Source organism: Alexandromys fortis, unplaced genomic scaffold (genome assembly GCF_014885135.2).
Source record: "Alexandromys fortis isolate MF-2015 unplaced genomic scaffold, M_Fortis_MF-2015_v1.1 scaffold_109, whole genome shotgun sequence".
NCBI lineage: Eukaryota > Metazoa > Chordata > Mammalia > Rodentia > Cricetidae > Alexandromys > Alexandromys fortis.
Genome location: NW_026068005.1, coordinates 1,488,508 through 1,514,662, shown reverse-complemented (window position 1 = coordinate 1,514,662; position 26,155 = coordinate 1,488,508).

The following is a 26,155-nucleotide window of genomic DNA, read 5'->3' as shown; positions in this document are numbered from 1 at the left end:
AAATTAAAATTAAAAAAAAAAATAAAAGCAACCTTCCATTCCAGCCAAAACAACAGCTTATACCAGAAAGATGGTGTTCTTTGCAATTAGACACGCTAAAGTCTCATCTGCGTGGCCGTTGGCAGCTGCATGGCTGTGGGCAAGTGACTCAACCCGTCTGAGATAGAGAGTCCTCTGCTCAGAGAAGTGATGATTATACCACTGTATCCGGAGTGCTGAGGTGGCAAGCCACGGGGACACCCCACAGTGCATAGCCCTGTACTCCTGATAATTCCTCTTCTCTTCCATCATTATCTTGGGTAACAGCAACAACAGGAAGACAAGTCAGACCCATAAGCTCTTCTCAAAGTCTCTGGACTGAAAGGTATTATAACCAAGCCCTGAGATGTCTCTTGCTGCTACCATGTGTGGCTATAAAACTCAAGTCAGTTTTCCCATGCAAAAGTCAGCAAGGGGATGGATCAGTTATGAGGACTTGAGTTGATACACACACACACACACACACGGAAGGGGGAGAGAGAAATGAAAATCTAAATAAATAAACAAACACCAACAAGACTAAAGCAGTCAAAATGAAACAAAAAGCCCACAGGGAGGTGGGGCATGGAGTCTGTTCTGTGTTGAGCAGATACTACTGGGCTTCGGCCTCCCCTGGGGTGTAGATGGCATACCCACTTCTTCTTTGTCAGCTCATACTAACTGCAAACAGCTTCTTGGTTAGGGTTGGGACATTGTCGACTTCCCCGTCTTGGTGCTGGGACCCTTGTCTTCTTGGATAAGTGCATGCTGTGAGTTCGTTCATGTGTGCTTCAGCCCTGGTGTGTCTGGGAAGCCCTCTTTCCTTGGGGTCATTTAGGGACAGGAGACCATGGAACTTTACTGCAGAAAGAAGAAGAAAGGAAGAAAGAAAGGAACGAGGAAAACTGAAATGGCAGTCGGATAGCTAGAGCTGTTCTTTTTTTAAATTTTTTTATTATGGATTTTACTGAGCTCTACATTTTTCTCTGCTCCCCTCCCTGCCTTCCCCCTCCTCTTCAACCCTCTCCCAAGGTCCCCATGCTCCAAATTTACTCAGGAGATCTTGTCTTTTTCTAATTCCCATGTAGGTTAGATCCATGTATGTCTCTCTTAGTGTCCTTGTTGTTGTCTAGGTTCTCTGGGGTTGATTTGTAGGCTGGTTTTCTTTGCTTTATGTTTAAAAACCCTCTGAGTGAGTACATATGATAATTATCTTTCAGGGTCTGGGTTACCTCACTCAATAAGATGTTTTCTAACTCCATTAGTCTGCAAAATTCAAGATGTTGTTATTTTTTCTGCTGTATAGTACTCCATTGTATAAATGTACCACATTTTCCTTATCTATTCTTTGGTCAAGGGGTTTCCAGGTTCTGGCTATGACAAACAAAGCTGCTATGAACATAGTTGAGCACATGTCTTTGTGGCATGATTGAGCATCCTTTGGATATATACCCAAAAGTGATATTGCTGAGTCTTGAGGAAGGTTGTTTCCTAATTTTCTGAGAAATCGCCACATTGATATCCAAAGGGGCTGTACCAGCTTACACTCCCACAAACAATAGAGAGTGTTCCCTTTACCCCACATCCTCTCCAGCATAAGTTGTCATCAGTGTTTTGATCTTGGCCATTGTTACAGGTGTAAGATGGAATCTCAGAGTTGTTTTGATTTTCATTTCTCTGATGACTAAGGACGCTGAGCATTTCCTTAAGTGTCTTTCAGCCATTTTAGATTTCTCTGTTGAGAGTTCTCTGTTTATGTCTATTCTCCACTTTTTTTTATTGGATTATTTGTTCTTTTGATGACCAATTTCTTGAGTTCTTTGTATATTTTGGAGATCAGACCTCTGATGTGGGGTTAGTAAAGATCTTTTCCCATTCTGTAGGCTGTCATTTTGTCTTGTTGATCATGTCCTTTGCTTTACCGAAGCTTTTCAGTTTCAGGAGGACCCATTTTTTAATTGTTTCTCTCAGTGTCTGTGCTACTGGGGTTATATTTAGGAAGTAGTCTCCTGTGCCAATGCATTCAAGTGTGCCTCCCACTTTCTCTTCCATGAGGTTCAGTGTGGCTGGCTTTATGTTGAGGTCTTTGATCCATTTGGACTTGAGTTTTATTCATGGTGATAGATATGGATCTGTTTTTATTCTTCTACATGTTGATATCCAGTTATACCAGCACCACTTGTTAAATATGCTTTCTTTTTTCCATTTTATATTTTTTTGCTTCTTTTTCAAAAATCAGGTGTTCGAAGGTGCGTGGATTAATATCCGGGTCTTTGATTCGGTTCCCTTGGTCCTACTGGCTAGAGCTCTTCTTAATGTGTACATGGCACGTGCATGTACATATGTGGAGGTGTATGCTACGTGTGTGGGTACATGTGTGGGATACCCTCCAAGGCCTGAAAAGGCATTGGATCCCCTGGGATCCTTTCAATTTGAGTGTTTGGAACTCAGGGTCCTCTGGAAGGGTACCAAGTTCTCTTGACCACCAAGCCTTCTCTCCAGCCCCCAGAAGAAATCTTTAACAAATGTGGTAACTCAAGGAGCTAGTAAAGCAATCTGGAAAAGATAAATAATGAAATTATTTATTATTTATCAGTTTTGTACCAAAAAAAAAACCTGGCCAGAACAATGAGTGAGAAGAAAGAACAATATATATTCATAATGGTGAACAAAGATTTGACAAGATGGGTGTGAAATTCGATAGAGGGACAACAACAAAGGCGGAAATGCTTGCAAAGAAGAATCAACATGTGACTGCTCCAAGGCCTAGGAGCACAGCAATGAGAGGCTGTTAGAGGTCATGGCTGATGGTTGGGCTCCCAATGGAAAGAGCTTGGGAGTGACAGCGAGGAAATTATGGAGAGCTGTGGCCAGGGCGGCAGAGAGCCCTGTGGAATCTGTGGAGAAAGCCTGTCCACATAGGAAGAAAGGCAAGATGTCATCCATTTAGAAAATACGAAAGACTTGTGCTCTGAAATCTACCAGATGGGGTGACAGCACTCTGGTTAAACCAAGGAAGTTGGCCCCAGCTCTGTCTAATTTCCAGGTGAGCACACGCGGTCTCTGGGCTTGTCATTATTATGCCTTTCTGTCCTTGATCGTTTAGACACGTTCCACAAACAAGCATACACATTGCAGCCCGCAACATGATAGGCATTGAGCGTTCTCTCTCTCTCTCTCTCTCTCTCTCTCTCTCTCTCTCTCTCACACACACACACACACACACACACACACACATACACACAACTTTCTGTGTGCATCAGTCTGTATGTTCACGCACATTTGTGTATGTGAGTGTGGGCACATGTGTGCCACAGCTCATGTGTATAGATCAAAAGACAACCTAAAGTGTGAGTCCTCATTTTTGTATTTTCACCACTTATTACAGAGCTTCTGGGGATTCTCCATCCTGTCTCCTTTCTCCTGTCTCCACCTCTTGTCTCCCTGAAGGAACACTGAGGTTCAGGTCCACACTGGGATTGCAGACAAACACTACAGAATTCTGCTTTAGCCGGGATCTGAACTCGGGTCCTCATGTTCACACAGCATGCACTTTACCCACTGAGCTGCCATCAGGAGATTTTTAGAGAATATTTTGTAGCTCGACTGTGCAGTTCTGGAGCACGCCCTCCACAGATGACCAAGTCTATCGTATTATCAAAGGCTGGATACGCCTGATTGGGCTTTTGGCACCACTCACACCTCTGCTGGCTCTTCTTAACTCTCTCTGCCTTACTCTGCCAAATTTAGGGTTGACATCAGAAGATCATATAGATGTACTGTAGATTCCTCTTCAAGGAGGGCATGGAGCAATGAGGACAACCTACCGTGGCTCGATATATGCTCAACTTTATGCTGTGCCAGAAGCTCAAGGACCGAGGCATGTCCCCCACACTCCAGTCACCTTCTAAATATCTTGTACTTCTCAGTGGCACGTACCAACTGAGTCTATGCCTTCCACGCGAAGCTTTCTCTCCGTAATTCGGCAGTGTCTACCAATTCCTCTAGGACTTTTGAATAAGTTTCCTTTCTGCTTCTATGATAAAAAGCTGTTTAGGGGGAAAATGGTTTATCTTAGCTCACAGTTCCTGGTTGCAGCCTGTCATAGCAGGGAGGTCTCAGGAGCAGGAGGTTGAAGCAGTAGTATGTCCGATCAAGAACAGAGAGAAATGAAGGCACACATGCTTAGTGCTCAGCTAGCTTCCTCTACTCTATACAGCCCGAAGTCCCAAAGCAGGGAATGGTGCCACCCACTTTCAGGCTGCATCTTCCCACATCTATTAGGGCAATCAAGACAATCCCCTGCAGATATCCCCACAGACTAACCTGATCTAGACAATCTCTGGCTGATACTTCCTTTCCGGCTGATTCTAGGCCGTGTCAAGTTGGCAGCTCAGACTAACCATCACAGCCTTTCAAAAACTTGACAAACTCCACGCTGCTCTCCTTGCCCCCCTGCTAGGGGAATTAGTGCAGTCATTCATCTAGCCGCGGTGCAAACATTCATTGACATCTATTCTGTAGGGCGACAGGCACTTTGGGAAGCTCAGAGAGCTTTGGTCTTTGCCTTCAAAGAGATGAGAAAATCAATGACAAGTGTTCTGTAACAAGTGCTGCAAATGCAATCAGAACACTCTGCCTCCTCCTGCTTTTGAAGTTCGTGTTTCTTTCTTTGCCTTTTTTTATGAGACCCGGAATATTCTTTCTTCCCTTGCAGCAGGCACATTCCTCTTTTACCCTCTGATTGGTAGATAGGCTGATTGAGGCCAGTGAATACATCATTTATTCCAAAGATCATCAGGGCAACTTCATGCTCAGAATCTCCTTGATGACTAAGAAATGGTTACATATTGAGTTTTGAATCCTGCCAAGTCCTGAGCTACAATAATATTCTGCTCATGAGAACAACTCTGAGGAGTTAGTCATTAGGAGAACCAAATAACTATTTGTTCATTGTCTGTGTGTGTGCACACATTTGTGCAAACATGTATGCTACTGTGCACATGTGAACATCAGAAGAGCACCTTAGGAGTCTGTTCTCTCCTACTATGTGGTCTTGGATAGCACATACCAGTCATCAGGCTTGGCAGAAGGTGACTGAGCAATCTCACCTGCCTTCCACCTTAGTATATGAGGCTGGTTCTCCCCTGAGCTCACCATGACTTCAGCAAATTGGCTATGCTGGCTGGGCAGCTAGCCCCAGGGATCCTCCTGTTTCCACAACCTGCCCCCAGCACTGGGTTACAGGTTCATACCTTCATGTCTGTCTTTTTCCTGTGGGTTCTGAGGATTGATCCTGGCTTCCTACATTCACATAGCAAGCACTTTACCAACTGAGTCATCGTCTCAGCCACTCCCCAGGGTTCTTTAAGGCCAGTATGTGGCCAAAGCTTAGCCACACTCAGACACATGGCAAAATAAGGGGAATTTAGAGCTTTAGGGACTTACAAGCCATTGCCAAATCAAGGCCCAATCCAACTGTGACAAGTGGGTCTCTGTGACCAGTTCTCACAGCCCCAGGGACTGTACCTGTCAGAGGAAGACTGCTCCATTCAGTTTTAGAGGTAACTATCAGTGCCCATGGCTTAGATGTCAGTGATAACATGCATAGAGAATGACCCGAGAGAAAGACAAATGATCGTTTTAGCTCTGGGAGGAGAATCACTGCTCTGGCTGTAACCAGATGGAAATGGACTAATGAAAACTTCAAGCTCAAATCCATGAATTCTAAAAGGGATTCTTTCAGAGTATAAAGTGACTTAAAGATTTATTTTGATTTTAGAGTATGTGGGTATGTTGGGGTGGGGTGTGCAGGATAATGCAGAGCCCACAGAAGTCAGAAGAGGGTATCAGATCCTCTGGAACAAGAGTTACAGGTGATTGTGAGCTACTGAACGTGGGTTCTGGGAACTGAACCCGGGTCTCCTACAAAAGCAGTGAACGCTCTTAGACACTGAGCCATCTCTCCAGCCCCACTGCAATATGACTTAAAAGAAGAAAAACACCAGCTTGACCCTGACATACCATTTCCAGTGACGTAGGCAGGCTCCAAATTATCAGTGTTCCATATTTACAATCGTGTGCAAGATAAACTGCAATCATCTACTTCCCATCATTAGCAATAGGGATGGCTTGCTTTCTAGGAAGAAACTCATTACAAGGGACCTACGTATTCTTGCAAGTAAGCCAGGATGACAGCTCGGCAAGTAGAGGGTTTCCCTTGAAAGCATAAGTGCCTGAGTTCAAGCCCCAGCACCCACATGAAAAGCCAGGTGTAGTGGCACATGCTTCTAACCTCAGCACTGGGGAGACAGGCAGTTCCTGGAGTCCAGTGGCAGCCAACCTTCGAAAAATGGGTGATGTGGGGTCAGTGAGAGACTGAGAGACCTTATCTCAAAAAAATAAAAAGTGATGGCACCTGAGGAACAGCAACAGAGATTGTCCTTTGGCCCCCACATGTACACACAAACACACACAGGAACACACAAAAGTATTTCAACAAGCAATTTTGGATTCTAGATCCAAGGGTAAAACACAGGGATGAAATGAAAATATGAAAACACGGGCTTGATTTCTTAGTTTGAACAAAATTGCAAAAGTGGCCACTCCTCCCTGGGGTTGAACAGACTACTATTGTTTTTCTAAATAGACACAGCATCAAGCCTCCTTCTAATTCCATAGCTTTTTACCCACAGATTAGTGCAACTCTCAGTCCTCATCTTGGAAGCATCTTGGTGTGCAATGGACAATGTTTAACACAGGGACTCTCAACTGGTCAGAGCACAGAGGACAAGGGTCTAGGAAGTGCTCAATGCTAAATGAGAGGCCTGTGTTCTCTTTCTGAGGCTCAGGGACCCTTGTGGAAGAGGAGGCAGAAAGACTGTAAGAGATGGAGGTTGGGGGACCTGAGTGAACAGTGTCCTCTGGTTGAGGCAGAACCACTGCACTTGTGCGCTTGCAGCAGCCATGGTTGTCTGCATAAGACCTGTGCGTGATCAAGCCAGGCACAGTCTACTGTGGGTGCAGGAGGCGCTCATAAACTCCATCCCTATTGACAGCTTATGGCTACTAGGGGAGGGAGAGCCAGTTTCCTTTAGGTGTGTGGTCCCTGGTAGACTGATCATGCCCTAGAATAGCCCCACACTTATGGGTATATTGGCAACACTAAGTGGATTTGGCTATTGTTTTAATAGAAAAAAGAGAGGAAACATAGATTTTGGAAGAATTCTTCGGGGGAAATATGGAAAATGCTAGCTGGGAAAGTTGGGGGCAAATATGATCAAAATATATTGTAAACATATATGAAATTCACAAAGAATAAGTTGAAAATATTATATTAAAATGGGTGATTTTACCTTGCCCTATATTAGCAAAACTTATTTACAAATTAGCATTAAAATAATGTCATAAAGGTTTGAGAAACAAAGTGTTAACAATATCTATCACCATGCCCCACTCTTAAATGTGTCTTTTTACAATGAGATAAAGCCAACAGCAGACATACAGGTATGACCACTTACCACATACTAACCACCAGCTAACTGCCTGGGCCAGCTAGGCATTCTGAGAATCAATATGCTCACCCACCCCCAAGATCAAGGGAAATATCAAGCTTTCATTATTTAGAAGTCTAGGTTTTGGTAGCAATGTCTACATTTATCCCATTGCTCCTGCTGCCTCTGTCTCTCATCCACAGCTCTATCTCTTGGGAAATGGATATCCTGCCCAGATCGTCATTGAGTCAAACTCAGTACTAATGTTGCTCTAAACATCGCCCTCTTTAGCACTTCTTGGGGGTGGCAGTGATCAGATGGGGGGACTAGACCTCTGGCAAAAGCTGAAAAGCAGTCCTGTGCTACTGGAGCAGTACCCCAGGCAGCCCTGATGAGGTACCGGGATGTAAGATGGACAGTGCAGGGATAAGGCAGCATAACCCGCATCTTCTGGTAATACTAAGATTTCCAAGTCTCTCATCTCACAGCGTGCCTTCCCAAGCCATTCACATCCACCCAGCATCTGCCACAGACCATCTACACCCCCGGAGTCAGCCTGTCTTACAGAAAGCCGCCATACACTGCTGAGATTACTGAGTCATCCATATTTCTACCACTCAAGTACATCCCAGCCCGGCTCCTCACCCCTATCACTTTTCTTTTTTATCTATTTCCCTAGTTATACATACTATGGACATCAAGAAAAGGATCTTTGTCCTAGAAGTATGCAATTCCCTACAACAGTAACAAAGCCACCTTTCTTAATCTTTCATGATTAGGGTCATAAGACAAAATAAGTTCCTGTTGGGTCTGGTTTCAGGATCCCTTTTATCACCCATCTCAAAGAATCTACATACTAATCATCAGAATTGAAACATAGGCTGATTTCTACTGTTCCTCTCTGTCCCAAGCCATCTTCAGTCACATTAATCCCCTTCCACCCAGTCATCATCAGTGTTGTTCCCATCAATGTAGTATTTCTGTCCTTTTCAAGTTACTTGTATATAGATCTGTGATAGTAAACCCTATGGTAGTATATCCCTATGAGACAGTGTATCCCTATGACAGACAGTGTATCCCTAGACAGTGTATCCCTATGACAGTGTATCCCTAGACAGTGTATCCCTAGACAGTGTATCCCTATGAAAGACAGTGTATCCCTATGACAGTGTATCCCTAGACAGTGTATCCCCATGACAGACAGTGTATCCCTATGACAGTGTATTCCTATGGTAATGTATCCCTATGACAATGTATCCCTATGACAGTGCATCTCTATGGTAATGTATCCCTATGACAGTGTATCCAAATGTTAGTGTATCACTATGGAAGTGTAACTCTATGATAGTTTATCACTGTGGGACTGTAACCCTATGATAGTTTATCACTATGGGAGTGTAACCCTATGATAGAATATAATTTTGTGAGTATAATCCTATGATAGTGTATCCCTATGATAGTGTATCAGTATGAAAATGTAATCCTATGATAGTGTATCCATATGAAAGTACAACCCTATGATATATATATATACATTTGAATTACTTGATTTTTACTTTGCCTCAATTTTATTTCCTTCATCATTTATTTCTTTTTAAATTCCACTGATTTAGTTATTCATTTGTGTGTGCCTACATGTGTGAGCATGTGCTTGTGCATGTATGTAGGTACATATATTCCATGGCCTGCATGTGGATGGCAAAGAACAATTTGAGAGAGTCAGCTTATTCCTTCCACAACATGGGTCCTGGGGCTTGAACTCAGGTTGTCAAGCTTGGCAGCAAGCACCATTACCTGCTTAGCCATCTCCCTAGCCCCATCTCATCTATTTGCCTCACTCTACTTCATATGCCTTTACAGGTTACTATATATTCTATTGGACCTGGTGATTTTTAATGTAACTTTGTAAAGTATTTATGTCATGTTGTCTCTCTTTTTGACTTGAAAGTATGCATCCTGTTTTTCTTTATTAGTTATTTATTATTTTATTACTTTTTATTATTTCATTCTTATTGTCTTATGTTTTCCCCATTGTTTCTAGTATATAGTGAGGAGACATATTTATTCTTTTTCTGTTCTTGACTGTGGCTACCATGTGACCATCTACCTGGAGCTCCTGTTGCTGTAACTGCACCAGAAATAGCCCTGGAATTGTGAGCTGAAATAATAAATAAATAAAACCATTCTCTGAGAAGTTGCTTCTTATTCCAGCAACAGAAGTGAAGCTGAAATAATGGCATATGCTCCTTCTGCATCTTTGACTGAGTCCATAATAAAAAAAAAAAAAAAGAAAACCTGTCAAATAGAAGAAAACATTGGTGTATTATAATCTGTGTTCATCCAAACAGCCTCAAACCATTCATTAGCTGTACATCTACACATGTTACAGGAGGAAGGACACATGTTCGTGATGATTTTTCAAGATAAAATATCGGAAAGCATGAAGAAGGAATCTGTCTTAGTTATTTTTCTGTTGCAGTAATAAAATAGCCTGCCCAATGCAACACCGTTAAGGAGAAGGGGTTTACTTAGACTCACAGTTGCAGAGGGATGGAATCCTTCCCATTAGAGAAAACATGGGGTCAAGTCGGAGAGGCACAGTGGCAGGAGCAGGAAGCTGGCTGATCACATGGTGCTCACACCCGGGAAGCAAATAACAAACAGCAAGCAGGATGAGGTTCTAAAACGTCAAAGCCTGCTTACAGTGAAGGACTTTGTCCAGAAGGCTCTACTTCCTATAGCTACAGGGCACCTCCAAAGAGCACCACCAGCTGGGGACCAACTGTTTAAACACGTGGGGCCGTGGGATCATTTCTCATTCAAACCACGACAAGGACATTTCATGCATGAGAAAATAAAGCAGGAAGAGGAAACAGAGAAATATAAACTCTTTCTGAAACAGGGAGTCTGTGTAAATATTAATTCCAGTTTCATTTGGATCCTACATTTGAAAGTATTTGAAAGGTGTATTTGTCTATCGTCATTACTAAAATTAATTATTCTTACATCCGTGGTTCCACAGAACTTGACTTGTGAGCTCAGTTTAGTGTTGGTAGTCATTGGCATGGCTCACTATATATTTCCTGTCTAGCCCTTCCAGGTGCATGCTAAGATTTCACTTCCTTGCCTGACTCTGAGCTTGGTATAATCATTTGACTTGGCTTAGCCAAAGAAATCTGAATAAAAGTATTCTATCGTTCTGGTTGGAAACCTTCCAAAGCTGGTTTTCTCCAGCCATGATGTGTAAGAAGCAGATAGTGAGATACAGCCTAGACTGGTTTCACTCCTGAGAACGTTATTAGTAATAAAGCTTTGCTCAACTACATGGAACTTGAACATGAATGACAGCAATGTGGTCTAATCTATGCAAATCGATGGCAACATTTGCTATGTGTATGAGATGGAAATTTTGGGTCTCTCTAGGAGTTAGGAAGATAAAGATGGGTCAAGTAATGGAGACACGATCATGAATCAAATACACAAAGTCACCTCAGTGTACTCTAATGACTCTTCAGCTTTTCCTTTCCTGTGAATCAGAGGTGTCAGTATTAACCTGCTGGGTGAGATGTGTCCTCTGGTGCAGTAGTGGCATGGCTGCTGTGGGGCAATCAATAGCTCTCTGATTGGGTTTGAGGATGACATTCACATTCTAAATGTGGCCAAAAGTCCATGGGATGAAAACTTGCTTGAAAGAAGGTATTCATTGGTAGTGGGAGAAGGATGAGAAAGAATAATAGTAGGTATATAGAAAATGCATTATATATATATATACATGAAATTATCAAAGAATAAATAAAATAAATTTCAGGATCATTTGTAATTATAAATATAATTTACTTGTGAAAACTGGGTGCTGGGTTCTTCCACCCCTCAGTTAAAAGAAAGCCTTCTGTCTTCTTCATGATTGTAGTCAAAGACATAACCAAGGGAAGGAACCCTCCAGTCTTCCTTTAGTAATTCCAGGAATTCTAGCCTTGGTTGAACATTGAATGCCCCCCTGCAGCTCATGTGGGAACCAACCCCTCCATGAGGAGAAAGAGCATGGTCTTCCTAGGGTTTCACCTTGACAACACTCTTTCCCCAAGCTTCTCAGGACAGTTGGCTTTGGAGTGGCATGGGAGGGAAGGCCTGATGATCACCTGAGAGTCCTCACCTTAGATTCCATCTTTCCTTCATATGTCATGGAAATGATTCCATGGCCATATTTGTGTTGAAAAAGCTCATTGCCAGCTTCATAGGATCTAGAATGACTTAGGAGACAAACCTCTGGGCACATCTGGGACGTTTCTAGGTTGGGTTAGTGAGGAGGAAAGACTTACCCCAAATGTAGGTAGCAGCATCACCCAGAGATGCAGTGAACAAAAAGGAGGTGAGCAGTGAGCGTCCATCTCTCTGCTCCCTGACTGTGGGTGCCCTGTGACAGCTGCCTCATGCTGCAGCTGCCGAGACTTCCTCACGATGACAGTGTTCCTTCTTAAGCCATGGGCCTAAACCAACCTTTCCTTCCTGCATGGGCTCCTGCCAGACTTTTCATTACTGTCACAGGTAACTAACCAGAACTGAAGCATTTCGTTCCCTTTCATTTAAAGGCTGCACCCCTCCTTCTGGCTCACTGTAGTCTCCATTCTTGTTTGTTTCTTTGTTTTTTTCAAGACAGGGTCTCTCTACATAGCCTTGTCTGCCCTGAAACTCACTCTGCAGACCAGGCTGGTCTCGAACTCACAGAGATCCACCTGTCTCTGCCTCCTGAGTGCTGGGTTGAAGGTGTGAGCCACCACCACTCAGTCTGCATTCTTCAAGAGTTCGAATGGGAACCCTTTTCAACACTGACTTAAAGTTCTTTCCCTTGGCCAATGCTGAGCCCTCCAAGAGACGGTAGTCTTTGGAGTATGTGAAGGGAACTTATCTTGCTTTGTGATTGGAACAAGGTGACAATAGTTGTCCCATGGATACACTCAATTATATTCTCAGACTTCATTTTTCTCCCCGGGGGAATAGTTGCCAGTTTCTTCTCCTATACCATGTAATTATTCTATATGAAATCTGAATATGTATGTTCTTTAAACTCATGTACTTGACTGAACAGAAAGTGGGTTTGGCTTGAGCAGAACCTTCAGATGATTCTTCCCCTCCCCATTGTCATACAATTTTCTGTCTGTTGGCAGTTGAGCTGGTCTGTAAGTTTACTCTTCTTGACACTTAAGCCCCAGCTTCCTGGACTCTACTCTTCCCTTTATTTACATCTCCAAGCATTTAACTGGGTCAGAAGTTGTGATCCCTTTAACAAACAGTTTGCTAGCCAGGGCTTGAGATGAGACGGGGTTGAGAATGAAAAGTTTATTAAAAAACTAAGAAAATGGGAGTCAGCGACATAACTCGGCAAGAGAGGGTTTGCCGTATGTATATATGTTATATATGTTAAGGCCCTAGATTTAAATCCCAGTATTGAAAAAGAAATAAGTGAGAATCTGGGCAGAGAGATGGGTAGGGCTGATCATTAACACAGACCGCACGCTGCTGCCCTTGGTTATTCATGAGATCAGCTACATTGTTCTGAGGCCAGCAGTTGCGGGGAGCACGGATGAGCAAACATCAGGCTTTGGTGGATGAGATGGCTCAGTGAGAAGCAAGACTTGCTGCCAACACAAAGACCCGATCTTTATCCCTAGACCCCACGTGGAGGAAAGAGAGAATTGAGTCCTGCAAGTTGTCCTCTGACCCCACCACGAAACCAACAACACACATGGGGAAATGGGGGAAAAGAGCCTTTTGCGGAGCTCTTTTAGGCACCGTGTTTGTGTGCGCCCCTGTGAGGCTGTGTGTGGGCGGTGATAGAGACACGTGTGACACGTGAAAAGGACATTGGAATTCTTCATCTGGGGCTGGGGACATGGTTCCGTGTGTGAAGAGCCTGCAGTGGGAGCACGGGGATTCAAGTGTAATCCCCAGCAACCACATGAAAACTGGACATGCTAGTGCCTGCTTTAACCCTGGTGCCGAAGAGAGCTCCTGGCAGTGGCTGGCTAGCTAGCCTAACCTAACTGGTGAGTTCCAGGCCAGTGAGAAGCTCTGTCTCAATAAACAAGGTGGATGGTACCTAAGGCATGATAACTACGATTGTCCAGACACAAATGAACACACACATACATATACACAAACCCACACATATACATACACACACACAGGCACTCACAAACATACATACAAACATACACATACATGCACACATATACAAGCATATACACTACACACATACAAACATACGTACACATATACAAGCATACACACACATACAAACATACACACTTACACACACAAACCCACACATGTACAAACCTGCACACATACACACTGTTCATCTAAAAGGTCTCTGGGAATGTCAGGCATGCTACAAGACATCCAGTGGTATTTACCTTCTTTCATCTTCTGATGACCACCTCCTTCTTTCCGTCTTTCCAATCCCCTAACACGCCACCCTCGCCACATAAAACCAGTATTAGTCCAAATGACGCAGTTAAACACAAGATGGCTAAATCTGCAGCAGGCTTTAGAGTCTCACCCAGCCACTGTTGTAGCCGGCTTAAACGCTCTTTCCTCTGACTAGAGAGTGTATCAAGGTAATCAAAGACAAGCGGAGCAATTTCACTAACTGCCGACGGAGCAGCAGGAGTCTGTGTGGGGGAAACTCCACTGACACTAGAAGCAAACGTTTTGAAGGGGAAAATGACATTAAATGCATGTGGGAGACTCCCTTTCAAAATACTAGCCTTTTGCTCTGCTCCCAGAATGCCAGTGTTAATTACTCTAGCAGACTGTCCTGAGACTCTCTGCCTCCAGTCCAGGCTCTTCTGAATCTTTCCGCTCTTACCCCCTGGAGGGCTTGTCAAATAAGAGTAAAAAGTTTGGAGGAACAAAGCCAAAGTCAAGAGGGAGAAACAGTAAACCTTGGGAGAGAATAGAGAGAGAAAAAAATGCATACAGATTGGGACTCCCAGGGGGACGGGAGAACAGAAATTGTGGGAGAAAGAGACCCCAAGAGGGAGGACAAAACAGGTTCAGACCAGCTTCAAAGAATTCTTCCTGACTGAGCACAGTAGGAAAAGGTTAAAATAACACAGGCTTCTCAGTGAAAAGCAAGAACAAAAAGACCTTGAGCAGGACCAGGGTTTTGTATTTGTCTGGCACCTGCTGCAGACGGAGGACTTCGCTGACTCTGGGAATTGAATTCTATATGAGCCATTACCCTGATGGGCAAGTTAATAGTTCATATAAGTGGCACATTTATTTAAGCGACTGTGACAACTCTGGGGGAATTTATAATGTACAAATTTATACAAAAAGTCAAATGCTTTATGAGAAGCAACTTAAGGGAGGAAAGGCATAATCTGCCTTACAGGGTCCCGTCCTCCACAGTGGAGAAGTCACAGTGGCCTGAGTGTGAGGCAGCGGGTCACACAGCACCCATAGGCAGGAAGCAGAGGGATGGACGTTGGTGCTCAGCTCACTTTCTCACTTTTTACTGAGTTCAGGACCCCAGTCAATGGGATTGTGCTGCCACAGTTAGGACTGGTCTTGCCTACTTATTTAAACCTTTCTGGAACATCTTCATACACACACACACACACACACACACACACACACACACAAAGGTGTGTTTCTATACTGACTCTAAATCCCATCAAGTTGACATGAAGAATGACTGTCACAGATGGAATTCCCTAGAGGTACAGCCACATCATCTCCAGGGTCTAGGCTTAGAATTAACCTTCACTGGATACTCACCAAGCTGGGCTCTGCTACAGCGCCAAGGCAAAGGCACATTTTAGTCAAGCTTCCTATTTTTAACAGGCTTTAAAAGTTCACTGATACTCATTTCTAAACCCTAACTAAATTTAAAAGATTCTGTACCAGATTCAAAGAAGCTTTTAAAATTTGTGTGTGCATGCATGTGTGTGTGTGTGTTGTGTGATGGACACACACACCATAGCACATGTGTGCAAAGCAGAGGGCAGCTTTAGACTCATTTGTCTCCTTCACCGCTACATGGCTTCTGGGAACAGAACACAAATCACCAGGTTTTCACAACAAGTGCCTTTATCCCCTGAGTTAACTCATTTGCCCTCCGAGAAGTCTTTAAAGGGCAAAAAGATAATAATCAAAATGTAAGCATATGACCAATATATTTATTAAATAATTTTAAAAATATTACTAAATGACCTAAGCCTTGACTTTCACAAAATAAACCACGGCCCCAAAAAAGCCTCATTTCACAAATAAAGCTTCTTACAGGCAATCGGTTTGCCAGCTACCAAGCTGTTCATTTCCTGCTCTTGACCTCTGCCTGTTCCATGCTACCAGGCATCCAGCTCCCCCAAGGTCAGCAAACATTTACTGGACACATAATATAGTCTGTCATCTTTCATGAGGTCATAGCCCTGGATTTTTTTTTTCTAACCTTGTAGTTCACAGAATGGAGAGGAATCTTAGAGAAAGGCCCTTGGAGGACTTGGAGAGGGAAGTGGGGAGAGGATTTGATCAAAACAAAACACATTCATGTAAAAAATATTTTTAATAGGAAGACTTGGCATTTTATATCTCCTTTCTGTATTTGACTGTTCACAGAGGACCCAGGCTGCCCCTGGCAGTTGCCTGACACATCAAGGGGTGATCGTGTGGGAAGAGGGGACGAAACACTTCCTAAAGCATCGCCTCCCCATGAACTAATCTCCCTCCACCAAATATTCCCAGCTGGCTCCCCCTTCCATCAGGACCCTAGACACCATCGGAAATGTCAAGGGACACTTTGGAGTGCTTAGCATGCTCCCAAATTGAGCTAGAATATGAAAATGTGTGAACTGATCATCTTGACCCAGTTGCGGAGATTGGAATTTTGTTATAATATAAAAATTTGTGAACTAATTATCTTGGTCCAGTTGCAGTGATTGGAATTTTGTTTGTTTTGGCAAAAATCTTTTCCCTCATGGACAGTAAGAATTTGCAGGGTTTTCTAAAATGGGTTGCCCAGGAAGAGAAGTGGTTTGACCCTACTGTATATGCCAAGTATCTTACCAGCCCAAACCAATAGCCCTTCCTCCCACGCATGTGGGTTAGAAGAGAAAAAGGTACCCAAGAAATGTCTACATTATTCCATGGTTGGGAAATTAGGAGGCACTACCAGTAGACAGGTTTTTATTATCATCTTTATTTAGCATAAAACATTTGGTTGAGAGACCAGCTTTCATCCAGAGGAATGACACATGGTATTACATTGTGACAGCGATGCGGTCTCTGTCATATAATGTTTATACACGTATGTATGTTTGTGGATATTAATAAGTGATATGCCTATTGATGTATATATTAATAAATGATGTGCTGTTTGTAATAGCTGTCAACCCAGTACAAAGTATAAACACTTGACAGCACAGTGTTACTCCAATTAAGAAAATGAATAGGTTCTGGGGGGGGATAGCTCAGTGGTGAAAGCACTGGACTTGCAAACATGAAGACTTGTCTTTGTATTCCCGCACGCATGTAAATGCTGGGAGTGTAGCTCAATCTGCCTGTAATCCAGGGCTCCACAGGCAGAGACGCTATGTCTGGAGCAAGCTGGCCAGCTAGACAGCAACACAATCCATTATATTTGAGAAAATTTCTGGTTCTTAGGCAGATTTTTTAAACAATAAATCCAAACTCCAATAAATGAAAAGTTGACCCAATCAAGTTAAGAAAACAGTTGTAGACAATATATTTTACATTTAGGCCAGTAGAAAATTTTGAGATCAGCTGTCAGCGCACTCCTGGCCTTAGTTAGCTCTGGAATACATTGCTTTTCAGAGCTCATTGCTGATTTCAATGCACTGACTACATTTAATACACAGTAGTATTTCAGAGAAGAATGGGGGTGACCTTAGCTGACCCTAAGGAGACACTTCCTGAGCCATTGAGATGACAGGGGGTCAAGGCCCTGCTGCCAAGTGTAAGGCCCTAAGTTCAATCCCTGGATTCACAGAATGGATGAAAGAAGATTCCTCCTGCAAGTTGTCTTCTCACTCCGTATATGTACCATGATACATACGTATGCATCCCCACACACACTCAAATAAACTAAAATGTAATAGTGTTTTTAAAAGAAAGAAATTTCAAAAGAATTGACAAAGTCTATCAGGAAAAAGTTTGTGCCCTGATAATGCACCACGTGGCCTCGAGGTTTGAAGAATATGATTAGCTGGGTAGTTCTCATATTCTTCATCTTCACTCCCTTTAGAGGACAGAATGGAAGGCAGATGATATCTCCAACCCTTGTCTCCACTCAAACACCCTCCATGAGTTAGATTATCAGCACTAAAAATACATTCTTACCACCTGGGAAATTTTAAGAGCAGGAATAAGAAGAAAAAATCAAATATTTACTTTTCCTGGTACTGAAAATGCAAGGCAGAAACCTCTATAAGAGCAAGGAGCGGGGTGACAAGGTCTGCCGCTAAGAAAAAAAAAGAGCAAGGAGTACTGCCCACAGAGCAGCTTGGGCTTGGGGACAATGACATCCTGAGGATGACCACCAAAAATGCAAAGGGAACAACTGAGTGCCAAGAGTCCCAAAGGAACTGCTGGAGAGAGAGAGGTGGGCTCTCCATCCCTTCTCCGATGATAATTAGTGTGTAAAACACCAAATCAACAAAGCAGGACAGAAAAGTCAATGCATGTAAAACACCCCAGGCCCTGAAGGACAGAAACATTCTAACCCATGTTCATTGTTCCTCAGAAGCAAGGAGCTTATCGGAGCTATCATCACTTCAGAAAATAAATATGGAATATAATACAAACGCTTATTTAAACTTTGTCAGAAGCCCATGAACTTAATGGAGGAGGAATATATATAAACACGTATTGAAAACTGTACCGCAAGTCAGTGAGCTCCACGAGAGAGGAATAAAGACTGAAGAGGCGTGGGAGGCAGAGAGAGAGAAAAATAAGCTATCTGGACCTGAAGACTGACAAGAACTTAAGCATGTTTCCCCCCACCCTCTGTGTGTGTGCTTGCACATGTGTGTGCACACGCGTCTGTATGCACAAACAGACGCCAGAAGCCTGTGTCCAGTGCCTTCTTTCCCTCTCTACCTTGTTTTTGACATGATCTCTCTCAGAACCCAGAGCTCGCCGATTCTGCTAGAATGGTTGGCAAGCAAGCCATGGGGATCCTCCACCCTCTGCCTTCCAGTGCTGGTTTACAGCATTTTATGTGGTGTTGGGGATCCGAACATGGGTCCTTAAGCTTGCACAGAAAGCATGTTCCCAAGTGAGTCGCTGGCCTGAGAACTTGGACATCTTCTGATACCGTGTTCTTGAACCAGACGACTATATTGAGTGACTAATTGGGTGTTATCATTTTAAATGACACACAGCTGTGAAGGCTCTCCAGGAGATTTATTAAGATCACAATAATACTACTAATAATTATTAAGTTTCCAATACTCTAAATAATAAATGATAATGTCTATGTAGTGTAGGGCCTGGGTCTACCCTTGTTCTTGGGGTTCATCTTGAGGACAGTTTCTGGTCAGCCAGCTAAAACATTCTGTTTGTTCCTTTGCTTCCTCTGCCCCGCCTGATGATTAGCTGTAGGGCATTGTTTACTCCATCTTTGGTGTGGTAATTTCCCACCTGCCTGGGTGGAAATCCTTGTGCAGCAGCTAGGTATATAAGGATTTCCCCAAAGTTGAATAAACTGCATTCAGCTGATCTCCTTTCGAATGACCCAGGTCTCTTCGTGTGTTCTTTCTATCTCCAGGCTCTTGCCTGGCTCGCTTATGGTACAGTGGTGTGCGAACTATACCGAGGGGGTAACACAGAGTCGGGTGTTACGATGTAGTGAAAGAAAAATGTTACAAAGAAACCCTGGAGTGTGAAACTGTACTATCTCTTTCTCCTTAGAAAGTGTCTCTCAGTCTGAAGTATACATTTTCCCTTTAGGATTGAGCATTTGTGAAGAATTCAGTGCTGTTTCCTTCACTCTGACCATGGTAGGCATCAAAAGCACCTACAGGGGTCATTTGCTTTAGGCCATTCTGAACGACATCCTATCCCAAAATTACACTCCTAACCACACTGAAAATCCACTTGGCCTCCTCTCCTACAACTCCTAGGTGTTTATAGAAAATGCAGATTCCATTAGTACTAGATTGCCAGATGGCCGCTGCTGAGGTGCCTTCGGCTAGCACCCCTCAAATAATGCCTTGTGCCTTTAAGAGGAAGGGCAGCATCTCCTGGAGCCTTAGATCTGGGGCTCACAAACCCATGTACTGAAGTAACAGAACTGCTGCCTCTCTGCTAGTCTCCCAACTCCTGGGCAGGATCCACCAAAAATCCATCGCCTCAGGAATCCTTACTCCCATGCCTTTTTCAGCTCCATGTCTCCTTCTAGCCTTTGACGTTGACTGTGAGCCTGGGAGCTTCCTCAGTTCCATCACCATGATTTATTGTGTGTGTGCACATGTGCATACCATAACACACATGTGGAATGATTTATTGTGTGTGTGCACATGTGCGTACCATAACACACATGTGGAATGATTTATTGTGTGTGTGCACATGTGCGTACCATAACACACATGTGGAATGATTTATTGTGTGTGTGCACATGTGCGTACCATAACACACATGTGGAATGATTTATTATGTGTGTGCACATGTGCATACCATAACACACATGTGGAAGTGAGAGGATAACTCCAGGAGGCTGCGCTCACTTCCCACCTTGTTCGAGACACAGGCTTTTATTTCACACGTAGTTCAGCTGGCAGCTGAGATGTGTCTGTCTGCCTCCCACATCTCTGTCGGAGCCCTGCGTTACAAACATGCACTCCCGCCCTGACCTAATATCGCTTATGCTGCTGTATCCTTCACTCAAGTTTGCTTTCCTTCCTGTTTTTCTAAGAAGTGGGCAACTCTGAATATTTTAGAATATACACAAACTATTCTACGTCTTGTTAAAGGGACCGGAGAAGCCTGGAGGGTCCAAGGTATGCACCTTTGTATCACCCAGATCTTCAGTCGCACACCAGTGAGTCGCTTCTCATTGCATACAGGGCTTCAAATAGAATCAAAGGGGTGGCTTTTGTGAGGAATTGAGATGTGGAGGGCTGGGCTATGTGCTGTCTAACTCTGAAAAGATCTTTCCTCCTGCATATGAGTGGCACTCACTACAGTCGATCGGTGAACAGCCTCTGCCGCCATATGCAGGACTTTGATCAAGGGAGCACAATTTTTGTCTTAAATTTAGCCTTCACTTCCTTAATTTTTTTTTGATCAAAAAGTAAAACAATATTTGTCCTTATAAACGAAGACAGTGTCAGCTCTGACCAGCTCCTGGGTGGAGAACAAACTTCTGAATACAAGAGATTTAGCCTGGTTCTGCCATTGACATTTCCCAAGCAATGATTGTGCTACAAGGTTATTGCACTTGCTGGTGAGAAGCATCTTAGCTATGACATCATCCACTGCTACTGGATGCTCCCCCCAGGAAGAAGGGATGGCTTGCTGTGTATCCTGACATTTGCTCCCAACCATGTGAGAAGAGGAACTGAAGACTCGCCTTCTCTACTCTGAAGTCCAAGGTCAGCTGAACTCCTCTTAATTCTGTTCCTTTAGGAAAAAAGCTCGGTTGCCAGGGTAAATGTGTCCATCATTAAGAAGAAGTATAGGGAAGTGAGCTTATGCTCTAGAAAAGCGTGAAGTCTTAACACACAGGCAAAGATCATTACACCGGGTGTTATTGTTGCAATTGTACAATGGTGAACAAACCCATTGGAGGAGGGGGTACGGACTGCAGAGGGAATCAGGTTCATGGAGGAAGGTGTGGAGTCCTGTGAGATGTAACCAGTTGCTTTGGGATGCATCCATTTGTGGCTGGGAGGCTTTCCTCTGTCCAGCAGAGACAGCGTGACAGAAAAGCTCATGTCCCAGCAAAAAGTGAGCCAAGAAAAGAGCATTCCAGCTCAGCTGCCTTTCTCCTCTCTTGCCCCTCTATACTGATCGTGTGGGGCAGTAGCACCTACCTTCAGTGTGGACCTCCCCTTCAGCTAATCCCCTCTGGAAACGTCCTCCTTGTAGGGCGAGGTGGCTTCTAACCGGCAGAACAGGGCCGCAGAGATGTCACTGTGATTTTTGTACACAGAGGCCTGGAGAGCAGGGCACGTGAAGGGCTCAGGGAGCATTTTAATATGTACAGTGGAGTCCGCACCGGGGGAGCTAATTATAGCCCAAGCATCCAACACAGGAACTGCATGTTACCCTTCAGGCCTGGGAAACTGGCATAAATATTGAGAGTAATGGGGTGTCATGTGCAGCCATATTCATTTGGGATTTTACTATCTCTCTCTATGACATGGATGTGTGTGTGATAAGAATGTGCGTGTGCGACATGAATGTGTGTGCAGGTGTGCATATCTATGTGGACATATGTGGAGGACAGAGGGCACTTTCTTACCCATCCTACCGTTTTCCAGCTTACGCCTCTGAGACAGGCTGTCGTCTCTCATTAGGCCTGGAGCCAGGTGGGCAGACAGCAAATCCCAGCAATCCTCCTCTCTCCCCTTCCACAGATTTGGGATTACAGGTTCATATTTGTCCACACCAGGCTTTTCACATAGACCCTGGGATTTGAAGACAGGTCTTTATGTTTATGTGGCTCATGCTCTTGCCCACTGAGTCATCTCCCCAGCCTGGCATTTGGGGTTCTAAAAGTAGAATATACAATCAAACAGTCTTAGACATGAACCTTATGGGGCTGAACACAGCAACCCAAAGTATGGACCTTCTTTCTCACCACTTCTGCAGGAAGTGATCCAGAACAAGAATTTTCTCCGTGGTGGGTCGTGGAAACTAGAAGTGCTCGTTCCAAGAGCAGGCACTGAAAGGAAGGTAGCCATGTCTTCTTTGAAAGCCTTTCATTCCAAAGGCATGTGGCCTCAGACTCTAGAAGGAATGCCACACAGAGAGGTCCTGAAGAGGCAGAGCCAGCAGACCTTGTGAGTTCTCCTGGGCTTATGGCTTTCCTCCTAGTCTTCCATACAGACATTTCTATGGGACTGCATGCTTTTTATCAGATACAAGCATGGAAGAAGTCAGCTTTCTCTGGACCTGTTGGTCCTCGTTTGGATGCTTCCCTTGTTATATAAAAGTTTGGTTGTTGTGGAGTATCTAAGATGTGTTACGTTTGTTTATGCTGTGGGACATTTGTTTAATGATGCAAACATGTGCTGCATTGCTTTATGCTGCATTTGTTTAACTCTGTGAAGCTGTGTTACTTTGCCTGCCTCAAACACCTGATTGGTTTACTTAAGAGCTGAATGGTCAATGGTGAGGCAGGAGAGGGATAGGCAGGGCTGCCAGGCAGAGAAAAGAAATAAAAGGAAAAATCTAGGGAAGAAAGGGAGGAGCGAGAAAAGGAGAAAAAGAGGACAGAGGGTGCCACATCTGTGGAGTAAGAAGTAAAGAAAGATGTATATAATAAAGAAAGGTGAAAAGCCCATAGCCAAGAGGTATTAAAGAGAAATGGAATATTTTATGTTAGAAAAGCTGGCTAGAAAGAAGCCAAGCTAAGACCAGGCATTCATAAGTAAGAATAAGACTCCGTGTATTTATCTGGGAGCTGGGTGGTGGGCTCCCAAAGAATAAAAAAAGAACCAACTATGATTGATTATGTAAATTTGCTGTGCTTTGTCTTATGAACCTGACTTTGGTTCTAGTGTGCCCTTTTCAACCCCTGCGAGAGGTAAGGAAGGGAACTGTGTTCTTTCAGTCCATGCAGACCTCAGTTCTACCAGGGAGAGATTCAAGCCCTCCAAGCCTTGGTCTTTTCATGTGAAGAATGGGAAAACTCATGGCATCTAGATATGGTTTTATATATGTTTGCTCATGTGTGTACGTGTGCAGATGGAGGATGAAGGAAAACCTCAGGTTTTATTCATCAGGTACCATCACTTTGTTTCTTGAGACAAGACCTCTCATTGGCCTAAAGCCCAGTGATTCAGCTAAGCTGGGGATCCAACTGTCTCTTCCTCCCCAGTACTGAGATTATAAGCATATTCCAGATGCCTAGATTTTTAACATGGTTTGTGGGGGTGATGGGGTTTTTCATTAAGATACAATTAAGATGAAGTTGGAGAAGACATTAAGGCACCACTCTTGAAGGACAAATACGCAATAGATGATGAGAGTCGCAGTGCTATATAGTGAGTGGAAAGAGGGGGTGGAAGAGAAAGAAGAAAGAGGAAGAGGAGGGAAATAACTGGGGGGAGGAGAAGAAAGAGAAGCAGAGAGAAAGGAAAGGGGGCAGAAAGTGTGCAGAGAGGAAATTAAAGAAGTCAGAGATGCTCTGGGGAAAGGGCAGTATTGAATTCATCTCTGTGCCCAGCACTGGCACAAAGCATAGCAATCTGACTGGAAGCACTTGTTGAATTAAAGGAGACATTTATCTCAGGGAGCCAGATGTACATTTGCTTCTTATCTGCACCAGCCTCAGAGGGGTGGCTGGGGTGACAAACTGTGACTAGCAGAAGTCCATAGGATGCCCAAGGAAGAAAAGAAATATAGACTGGATAATTTGCGGTACCTGCTTGAAAAATCTGCAATGATAGTAACTACTACGGATATCAACGACACTTCTTATCTTTCTATCACAGCTGGAAGATAAATGCCAAAGTCAGGGCAGGCTGGGGGCTGGCTGGAAGTCCTGGCACCCTTGGGTGGTAATAGGGTGTTCTTGCTGGGTTCCTTCTCATCAGATTTCATGGATTTTTTTTTAATGCCAACAGATAATGACAAGTTTGGATTTCCATATATCACTCACATAATAATCAAGTCAGTATTTAACACCCACTGTATGATTACAGCCCCATTAGGTCCACATTAACTGCCCATTTGAATGGCTAAATCTAGCCTGTCACCTTGCAACACGCACGTGGTGAATGTCTGTCATAACTGAAGCATGGTCAGCCTTTGCTCATGAATCCAGGAACAGCTGTGCAATCTCACCTTAGCAGGGGTCAGGTGACACACAGGTGCAAACAGTCTCCCTGTGGTGTCCCTGAGATCCTGGCACCCACCTCATCCCACCAGGAACACGAGAAAGGACCCCCCGGATCATGCAACAGGCAGGTTGTTGGTTAGAGCCTAGTGTCAATGACTGGTTCTTCCCACTTAGCCATACCCTGCAGTCAGCAGGAAGTTTTCTAGCTGGGGAGACAGTGCAGTCTTCAGAGCACTTGCTGCTCTTGCAGAGGACCTCAATTTGGTTCCCAGTACCTGTGTTCAGAAGCTCACCACCACCTCTAACTCCAGATTCAGGGGACTTGGCATCCTCTTCTGACTTCCTTGGGTACCTGCACAAGTGGTGCACATGCGTGCGTGCGTGCACAAACACACAAATATATTATACATACACACATAAATAAAAATAAATCTTTAAAAAATAAAACAGAAAGAAAGGAAAAAGAGAGAGAGAGAGAAAGGAAGGAAGGAAGGAAGGAAGGAAGGAAGGAAGAAAGAAAGAAAGAAAGAAAGAAAGAAAGAAAGAAAGAAAGAAAGAAAGAAAGAAAGAAAGAAAGCATTGCTTTTTGAATTCAAGCTTCTCCATTTGCTGTGGGCAACTTCTGTGAGATCAGTCCCCCCACACACACCCCACCCCCGGTCCCACTCAGCTATTTCGGATTACTCCATCCAGCACAATGTAAAAACTTCAAAAGTAGAGTCCAAATGAGGCTGGCCTCTTGGAATTCAAAATGTTTGTCCCTCTTGCCCTTGGAAGTCCAATGTGGTAACTCTGCGTCAGGAGTCTCAAGAGGAAACATCTTTGAAAGGATGACCATCAGGTGCTCCTGGGGCAGAGAGAAAGAAAGAAAAGATTCCCAGGGAGGCAGCTGGACCATCCAGCTGCAGGCTAGAAGTGGGTGATGGATGGCTTCAACCGCGGACAATGGCTATCCACGCAGGATATGCCTTTGTTCTTGAGTTCTTGTACCCTTTATCTGACCTGTCCCAGTGACCTATGAGCTGTACACATGGCAGAGACACTGTGGCCCTCTAGAAGGAAAGCCCAGCATAATTGTTCGGGCAAAGACCACTGCTGGCTGCTTGTCCCCCTCCTGTTTCCACGCAGTCTGGCCAGATGGTGACAGGGTTGAATGTGGTCCTACACTGTGGAGGACAAGGCTTCTAATCAGTGGCCTCATTCCAGGAATGACAAGGATCAATGGCACAAGGAGATAAGAGCTGGGAGATCAAGGTGGGGCTTGTTTTCTCAGGAGGGGAGGGTTAGCAATCAGAATCTGACCAAGGTGGCCATTGGGGGTGTAATCAATCCAGGTTGCCAGAGATTTTTTTTCAATTAAAATTTGGGGGAGGGGTAGGAGTATTCAACAAGCTAGTGAGATCCAACATGTTCTGCATGCCACACCTGTCAGGCTTGCTGTGTGAAGGGCACTTTTGAGGCTTTTGATGTCACCTCTTGGTAGCCTTAAGATCTATAAAGCAGGTTGATACCTTTGCCTCGCCTGAAACCCCTGGACATGCAAATATTTGAAAATATTATCTGTGCAAGCATGAGGGGGACACCCTCCTACGACTTAAATTCACTTTTCACA